General features: G+C 44.0%; 1 non-coding gene across 1 annotated transcript; it reads right to left on the reverse strand.

The window, feature by feature from the left end:
• Window positions 1-4,916: 4,916 nt before the first annotated feature.
• LOC130466515 (small nucleolar RNA R71) lies at window positions 4,917-5,023 on the reverse strand. The gene has a single exon (XR_008926738.1). It is a non-coding gene; the product is annotated as a small nucleolar RNA R71 (small nucleolar RNA).
• Between the last annotated feature and the right edge of the window lie 4,522 nt (window positions 5,024-9,545).

Genomic DNA, 9,545 nt, shown 5'->3' on the forward strand with positions numbered 1-9,545 from the left:
ACAAGTCATTCATGGGATAGTGGCTCGTCATTAAAAAGGACGTCCGTCTTAAAAGTGACAAGGCGTACCTTATCAATCACAAGTCACTCGTGGGATAGTGGCTCGTCATTAAAAAGGACGCCCGTCTTAAAAGTGACGAGGCGTACCTTATCAATCACAAGTCACTCGTGGGACAGTGGCTCGTCATTAAAAAGGACGCCCGTCTTAAAAAGCGACGAGGCGTACCTTATCAACCACAAGTAACTCACTAACTTAGTGGCTCGTCATTAAAAAGTGATGAGGCGTACCTTAGCAAACACGAGTCACATGCCAAGATAACGGCTCGTCACTAAAAGGGACGTCCACTGTCAACACTAGACGGGTAAAAGCTTAACTTACAAAAAAGAACGAACTAAAAGAATACTCACCTTCTCCTCCAACTCGGCCTTGGCTTTCTGCATCTTGGCCTCATAGATGTCGGCCATCCAGTCGGTCATGTCGCCCTTCCCAATATCCGTCGCAGACAGTTTGCTCATCCCTTCCTCTGTGAACAAAAAGAAACCACAGTTAGAAATACGAATAGACCAACACGGAACGGCACACAATTTGGCATACAACCTCGGGTCATAGAATATCCTAGGCCTACGGCCGCTAGAAAGGCCTCATTCCGAAACTGGCTAATGTGCGGCAACCACTTGGCCGGCACATGGAAAGTCTTGTCAGCGGTTAAGTTGTGAGTGTTGGCCTTGAACAGGACCATTATTTGATCCCACTCCTCGGCAGGAAGGGGTGGAAGAGGCTCGTCGCGATCCATATAATTGGCTTTGCGGTTCCAGCGGCTCATCCTATCATACATCTCCTGGTCGTCCGTGTAAAACACGACCCACCTCTTCCTCCACATGTGCCATTTGCTGAGCTTGCCGACCACTGTCTGGTATGTACCACGACTGCTCAGATTAATCCACCCTTTGGCAGCACTGGGGGAACGAGAGAGGGAGACCAGATGCAGAAAGGCGTTGAACGACGGCTCCACGTTGTTCAGCGCACATTTGGCGATATAGCCAAAGATATCATCCCACGAGTTGGGGGTCAGCTGGGCCACCCCAATGTTAAAACCATCTAAAACTTCCACGACGAAGGGGTGTGGAGGGAATCTCATGCCGAGATTAATGGCTGCGGCATACACTGGGAACTCTCCCTCAGCAAGCAGGCTGACGGTTGAATCCAGACTGGCCGGCACGCGCATCTGGTACCCTTCCCCCACACAGAGGTCGTCCCTCATCTTGGCCCCATGCCTGTCTAGCCACCGCATCAAGCCTATGTCTAGATGGATCTCCGACGGAAGCTGTTGGGCTTCTTCCCGTCCTCTGGGCCTAATAGGCTGGGGAGCAACCTCTTGCTCCTCGGCGGCCGATGGCAATGGAGCGACGCTCGACTCCCCCACTGCCTGGCTCGCTGTACCCCCTGACGAGCTTGCCGTTTGCTCCTCCGCCTCGACATATTCGTCGATATCTTGAAAGAGATCGGCATATTCTGCGTCAGCTGCCGGGGCGGTGGAAGAATATCTCTCCCTAGGGGGTGTGGATGCTTCCTCCCGCAAGCGCAGGCGCGTAGGATCTGTCGTTTGCTTGGTTCTAGCCATGCCTTCTGCATAGTGAACGAAGCACGGCTTAGGGGTGACCAACAATGAATAAAAAGACGCGATTGGACGTCCGTCCCGACAAAAGACAAGCGGCGGAAAAATCTCAATTAAAACCATCAAACCCTTACCTAGTACTAGGGTGCCGGCCGCTAACAAGGAGAAAAATGACGAAAGGATAACAAAAACTAGAAAGAAAGGTGAAAACTAACCTTGAAAGATCTACGAAGTACTCGGTAAAGAACAGGATGAGTTTCGTGAAGAACAGGATGAGTTTCGCGAAGAACAGGTTGATTTTGACGAAGAACAAGCTGAGTCTCGCGGTGGCCGGAAATCGCCTGATGGTGGTGGGAATACGTCGGAAATCGCCTATGAGACAGCTCTGTGAAAATGAAATGTAATAAATGAAATTTACCCACCCCCTATATATAGGGAAGGGTAAAATGGAGAAAAGTGCCACGTGTCACCACCTCAACACTTGTCCCAAAAGACGAAGATGCAAATCAAAGGTCATGAAGCGATATCCGGAAGATTGTTTCCAGAAATGCCCTCCTTGAGGGGCAAATATTGCGGGCAAAATTACTGTGCCTTCGTGTACCAATGAGGATGTGACACATGGCACGTATTACGCCCCGTAAGCAAAAACCGCACGAAGTCTACTCCGGAGTATGGGTATCAATCTACGTATCTACAATGTATATGTATTTGTATTTAAGTATGTATAAATGTATGTAATGTACTTATGCCTGAAAAGGGGGATTAAGTAGTAAGTATCCCAAGTAGTATGAATAAGCACAACAGGCCCAAATAGCCCACTATTGCCAAAAGGGGGCCAGAAAACTGTAAGAATGAAGGACACAGGTCCTCCTCGCATACCTTAGCCAATCATATAAAGGGAATATTAGGTCATTCCCACAAACACCTAGTACTATAAATAGTCTCACTTCCCTAGAAAAAGGGGTCACAATCAATACAATCAAGAGTAATTGCTGCTCTACCTTCTCTCTACTTTCTCTCTCTACAAAATACATTCTTGTTAAATTCTCAGTCACCGGAAAACCTCCAGGGTGTCTCACCGGAAAAACCCCACAACAAGGTCTATAAATCTTTTAAGGTTAAAACACCTTGATTAGAATTAATAAGGACTGAATAATTGGTAGATTATTGGTGCCCTTAATTAATTGCTGCAAATATTTATGTGATGCAAACAACGTGTTTTTTACTAACCAGCTAATATGTGCGTTTTATATAGTGTTTCACCCCCGTCCCTTAGTACTTTTTATGTGTCAAACGTGCTCTTAGGATCCGTTTTTAGTACTAATGTGTGTTATTGAGTGTGCCTTGAGTTTCAGGTTTGATTATGAGAAATTGGTCTTTTTAGACCCGTTTCATGTTGATCTAGGCCACTATATGAGCCCGAGGAAGTTTAGGACCTCCATCGTCGACTTTCGGGAGCCTTGGATGCTTATGGTTGAGCCCCGAGAGTTAGACTCAGTGATATGGGCGAGTTATATTGAAGATTGCAAATCGCCCTGGAAGCAGAGGGCGAAATGCAACCATCGGGCGGAATTGAAGCAAATTGGACTCATCAACGCGCGCCATCCGGATCGGGCGGTCACCCGGAAGCTTATGTGGAGAGTTTGCAATCCGCCCGATCGGGCGGATTTTGGCCCGATCGGGCCGACTATCGAGTGCATCGCCCGATCGGGCGACGCCAACCTCCTGCACTTATGCGCGAGTTTTCTTTCCGGTTGTTGGCTTGTATTTTGGGCAAACTATAAATACTAGCCCCTTATATTTTTAGAGACACCTAATTCTCTAGGATAAAACACTTAGTTTATTTTCCTAAGCTTAGTTTTCTCTCTAATTTGTCCCAACACTTAGTTTTATTTCCAATCAAAAGTTCAAACTTTATTATACCATTGTTCTTCAATTAGGTATTGTTCTTTATTTTATTCATTTCTTTTGCTTTAATTATGTTTTCAATTATGCTAATTGCTTTGTTTATTCTAAACATGCTTGAGTAGTTTAATTTCGAGGGTTTGGGGATCCATGAATTAATATGATGGGACTTTGAATAATTGTGATTATTGATATTGTGATTAATTCCTATTGATTGGTTTATTCCACTATTCAATTAGATTTGCGAAGGTTTAATTGTGTAGTTATGCAATATCAAGTTAAAATTCGAGAGATGCAATTTGATGTTTAGGCTTGTGTCAATAGGTAGAATTGGGATTAATAAGTAGCGAGAGCCCGTTAATTCTAAGTCTATGACTAGTATCGATTCGAGAGAGCATGCTAGTCTAATTAATTACTTTGTTGATTATCGTGATTGTTCATTGTCCTGGATTGTTAATTGCTGGTGAACCTATTCCCTAGATTTCCTTAATATATTGATTCATACTTATTTAATTATCGTTCGTAGTCTTAGTTTACAAACAATCAACCAAATCTTGTTCCCAATAGTTTAGTTTAATTAATTAATAGTAGAAAGAACGCCTGTCTCCCTGTGTATTCGATCCTGACTTCCCTTGCTACCTAGCTAGTGGACCTTAGGTTATTTTCGATTAGGTGATACGACTTTAGCCTGTCAAATTTTGGCGCCGTTGCCGGGGGGACGGTTTTATTTTCTGTTGTTGATTGCTTATCCTAGATTATTGTTTGTTACTACTCAAGGAACTCACGTTCCTTGAGACCGGATCTCACATTGTTTTGTAGTCTTTGTCTATGCCCAGGACCGTAGGTACTAGTAATCTTACTCCATTCGATCCTGAGCCCGAAAGAACCTTTCGTAGACGAAGAACTTTCATTGCACAGTGTGGGAATTACTCTGATTCTGATCATAACATTGGCGATCTTTTTCCTTCAGATACAGATTCAGTTTCAGGGATAGAGATGGGTGACGAAACTCTACTACCGCCACCTACCCCACGGCTTACCGACTATTCTAAGCCAAGTCTGTCCGTGCTACCAAAGGCGATCATGCCTTCTATTGCAGCTGAGACCTTCAAGATTGAGCCTGCATTGATTAACATTATTGAGAGACGCCAGTACGGTGGGGGAACCAGGTGAAGATCCGAATCTTCACATTTAGTCCTTCATCCAATATTGTTCCACCATCAAGCAAAAGGGATTAACTCCGGAGCAGACTATGGAGATACTTTTCCCGTTCTCTTTGAGTGGGAAAGCTAAACTGTGGATTAATGGGTTGAATCGGGCAGCTTTGAAAATCACTAATTGGGAGTCCTTGGCTCTTGCTTTTTATGTTAAATATTTTCCACCTGAGAAAACGGCTCGTCTGAGGGGTCAGATATTAGGTATCTCACAACAAGCAGATGAGAGTTTGTTCGAGGTCTGGGAGAGATTCAAGGATTTGCAAAGAGAATGCCCGCACCACGGTCTGGAAGATTGGTTCTTGATTCAGCAGTTTTATAATGGTCTGGGCAATGAGTCTAGATGTTTGTTAGATTCGGCTGCCAGTGGGAGGTTCATGCAACTTGAGGTGCCTAGAGCTATGGAGGTGATTGAGGAGATAGCCATTCACAATGCCCAGTATGGGAATCCTAGAGGTCTATCTAATAGGGGCGGTAAGCATGATTTAAATTCTATTGAACAATTAACTGCCCAATTGACTGTTTTACACTATAAGTTTGATAATATGCAAGCAGCCAATGCTCAATCTGCCCAACCTGCTAGTGTAGCTGCTATGAGTGCCCAACCTGCTACTGTTTGTGAAAGTTGTGGAATGTCTGGTCATTATGCACAGGAATGTAGGAGCTCTGTTGAACAATGTAACGCATTTCAATCCTACAAACAAAATAACCCATTCTCCAACTCTTACAATGAGGGCTACAAAAACAACCCTCTACTATCCTACAGGAGCAACAATATCCAAAACCCTCACCAAGTCCAACATCCACCACCACAACCATACCAACCCCCACATCAACAATCCTACCAACCACGGAACAACTACAACCAACAGTCTAGTGGACCACCTGGGTTCCCTAGACAACACACATCACCTCCACCACCACAACCTCAAGCCACACAGCCTGACCCTATGCTAGTAGAGATGAGAAACATGATGCTTCAAATGCAAAAATCTCTAAGTGAAAAGGATGCAAAGATCGATGCTCTTACTGCTCACAACAAGATCATTGACACACAGTTGGCACAGATGGCTACTACTATTGCAGGGAGGCCACCAGGCCAATTTCCTTCACATCCCGAAAATAGGGAGACTGCTAATGAAATTACATTGAGGAGTGGTAGGGATTATGATGGTCCCTCTATTCCGGTTGAGGTTGATTCTGGGGTGTCTGCTAGTGATCTGGTCAGTGAGGAAATCCCAAAGATAGTTATGGATGGTAAGGAAGCTGAAAAGGTAGTCAATGAGAATGAGGCTACAACTGAGGTTAAGAAGGGGGCAGATATTCAAGTATCACCTATTGCACTGCCCTTCCCAAACCGACAACTCAAGAATAAGCTAGACAAGCAGTTTGGTAGATTCTTGGAAGTGGTCAAAAATTTGCAGGTAACGGTTCCTTTTACTGAATTAATTTTACAGGTTCCTGCTTATTCTAAATTCATGAAAGATATTTTGACCAAGAAACATGCTTTTTGTGAGGTAGAGACTGTAGCTTTCACTGAGGAATGTAGTGCTTATTTGCAAAACAAGTCTCCACCTAAACTTAAAGACCCCTGGAGTTTTTCCATCCCATGTAACATTGGCACTGTATTTATTGATAAGGCTTTATGTGATTTAGGTGCTAGTGTGTCTGTCATGCCTTTGTCTGTCTGTACTAAACTGAATATGGGTGAGCTTAAGGTTACTAATATCACTCTACAGATGGCCGACCGTTCTGTCAAATACCCCTTAGGTGTTTTAGAGGACGTCCCTGTTAGAGTAGGTAAATTCTATATACCTGTAGACTTTGTAGTACTAGACTTGTAGGAGGATTCTCAAATTCCCATAATCTTAGGTAGACCCTTCCTTCACACGGCGGGGGCGGTCATTGATGTTAAAAGTGGGAAATTGACATTGTCTGTTGGGGATGATAAGGTGACTTTTAATCTGAATAATGCCTTAAAAAGTCCCATGCTAGAGGAAGAACAATGATATCGTATAGATGTAGTTGATTTTATTACTCGTGATAACGTCTCCCAAGTTCTCGAAAGAGATCCCTTGGAGGCAGTGCTTTGTTGTGAGTCTTCTGCAGGTGATAGCAGTTCTTGGAGTGCTGAAGTGGATGCTCTGGAGTTGGCTCTTAATGGTGGAGAATCTGAGCAGGAGAGCACCAGATTGAAGAGGTTAGTTCGGTCGGTTTGTTCTGTTAAAGAGGTAAAGAAACCCGAACTTAAGCCTCTTCCTGCTAACCTTAAATATGCGTTTTTAGATGATGAACAACTTTGCCCTGTGATCGTCAATACTGCACTTGATGCAGACCAGTTATCCCAACTTCTTATTGTGTTGAAAAGGCACAAAAAGGCCATTGGGTACAGTATTGATGATTTAAAGGGTATTAGCCCCGACTTTTGTATGCATAGGATACATCTAGATGAAAATCATAAACCATGCATCCAACCCCAGCGTCGTTTGAACCCTGTCATGCAAGATGTTGTAAAAGCTGAAGTTATGAAATTGCTTGATGCGGGTATTGTATATGCTGTGTCTGATTCTAATTGGGTGAGTCATGTTCAGGTACTGCCTAAGAAAGGGGGGACAACTGTGGTGAGAAATGAAAAAAATGAGTTGATACCGACTAGGGTAGTCACAGGTTGGCGCATGTGCATTGATTATAGGCGTCTTAATGTTGCTACTAAAAAGGACCATTTTCCCCTTCCCTTCATTGATCAAATATTAGAAAGGCTGGCCTGTCACAAGTTTTTCTGTTATCTGGATGGTTATTCTGGTTTCTTTCAAATTCCCATACATCCAGACGACCAGGAAAAGACCACATTCATCTGTCCCTATGGTACCTTTGCATATCGTAGGATGCCTTTTGGTCTGTGTAATGCACCCGCTACCTTCCAACGTTGCATGATGAGTATCTTTTCTGATTTTATTGAGTCTATCATGGAAGTGTTTATGGATGATTTTAGTGTCTATGGTACTTCTTTTGATTCTTGCTTGCTAAATCTGACTGAAGTCTTGAAAAGATGTGAAGAGTGTAATTTAGTCTTGAACTGGGAAAAGTGTCATTTCATGGTTACTGAAGGGGTGGTCTTGGGACATTTGATATCTGATAAGGGCATTCAGGTGGATCGAGCTAAGGTCCAAGTGATTGAACAATTGCCCCCCTCCAGTTAATGTGAAGGGTGTTAGAAGTTTTCTTGGTCATGCGGGATTTTATCGCCGCTTTATCAAGGATTTTTCTAAAATTGTTAAACCACTTACCCAGCTCCTCCTAAAGGATGCCCCGTTTGTGTTTACTGGTGCTTGTCTTGAGGCCTTTGACAGGATTAAACAGGCACTGATTTCGGCTCCCATCATTCGTTCTCCCGAATGGGATCTTCCGTTCGAGATAATGTGTGATGCAAGTGATTATGCAGTTGGGGTAGTTCTGGGTCAGAGAAAGGAGAAGGTTTTTCATGCCATCTATTATGCAAGTAAGACCTTGGATGAAGCTCAAGTTAATTATGCTACTACTGAGAAGGAGCTTCTAGCCATAGTCTATGCCTTGGATAAATTCCGCACCTATCTGATTGGATCCAAGGTGATAGTCTATACTGACCATGCGGCCCTTAAGTATCTGCTCTCTAAGAAGGAAGCCAAGCCTAGGCTTATTCGATGGATACTACTGCTAAAGGAGTTTGATCTAGAGATCCGCGACAAGAAAGGGGCTGAGAATGTGGTTGCAGATCACTTGTCTAGATTGAGGTATGATGATGGTAAGGGATCTACACCAATTGATGATTCATTTCCGGATGATCATTTACTTGCACTTGCCAGTCAGTCACCATGGTTCGCAGATTTTGCTAACTACATTGTGGGGGGAATTCTTCCGGCCGATCTTACATATCAACAGAAGAAGAAATTCCTACATGATGTCCGGTTCTACTTTTGGGACGACCCTTATTTGTTTCGTGAGACTGTTGAAGGGTTGTATAAGCGTTGTATTCTAGAATGGGAAGTTCAAGGTATTATCAGTAGGTGTCATTCTTCACCTTATGGTGGTCACGATGGACCGTCAAAAACAAACGTTAAGCTGTCACAATGTGGTTTTTACTGGCCTACTATGTTCAAGGATCACAGGCTTTTATTATGGCTTGTCATGCGTGCCAGAGGGCCGGCACTATTTCGAGGAGGTATGAGATGCCACAGAACGGGATCCTTGAGGTTGAGGTTTTCGATGTGTGGGGAATTGATTACATGGGACCATTCCCATCGTCCAAGGGTAACTTGTATATCCTTGTTGCTGTAGCCTATGTGTCAAAGTGGGTGGAAGTCGTTGCCTCACCTACCAAGGATGCAAAGACAGTCATTTCTCTGTTCAAGAAAATCATCTTTCCGAGATTCGGGGTTCCGCGCGCTTTGATTAGTGACGGAGGGTCACACTTCCATGAAACGCATCTGGATGCGCATCTGCGCAAGTATGGGGTTTATCACCGCACTGGGCTAGCGTATCACCCTCAGACAAGTGGGCAAGTTGAGGTCTCTAACCGAGAGATCAAATCTATACTTGAGAAAGTGGTGGCAAAGTCTAGAAAGGATTGGAGCGATAAGTTGGATGATACTCTATGGGCATACAGAACCGCCTTTAAGACACCCATTGGTACTTCCCCGTATCGATTGGTGTATGGCAAGGCGTGTCACTTACCAGTAGAAATGGAGTACAAGGCTTATTGGGCAATCAAACAGCTCAACATGGATGCCAAGTTAGCCGGTGAGAAGCGGTTACTTCAATTGAGTGAGCTCGAT

Source organism: Spinacia oleracea, chromosome 1 (assembly GCF_020520425.1).
Source record: "Spinacia oleracea cultivar Varoflay chromosome 1, BTI_SOV_V1, whole genome shotgun sequence".
Lineage (NCBI taxonomy): Eukaryota > Viridiplantae > Streptophyta > Magnoliopsida > Caryophyllales > Amaranthaceae > Spinacia > Spinacia oleracea.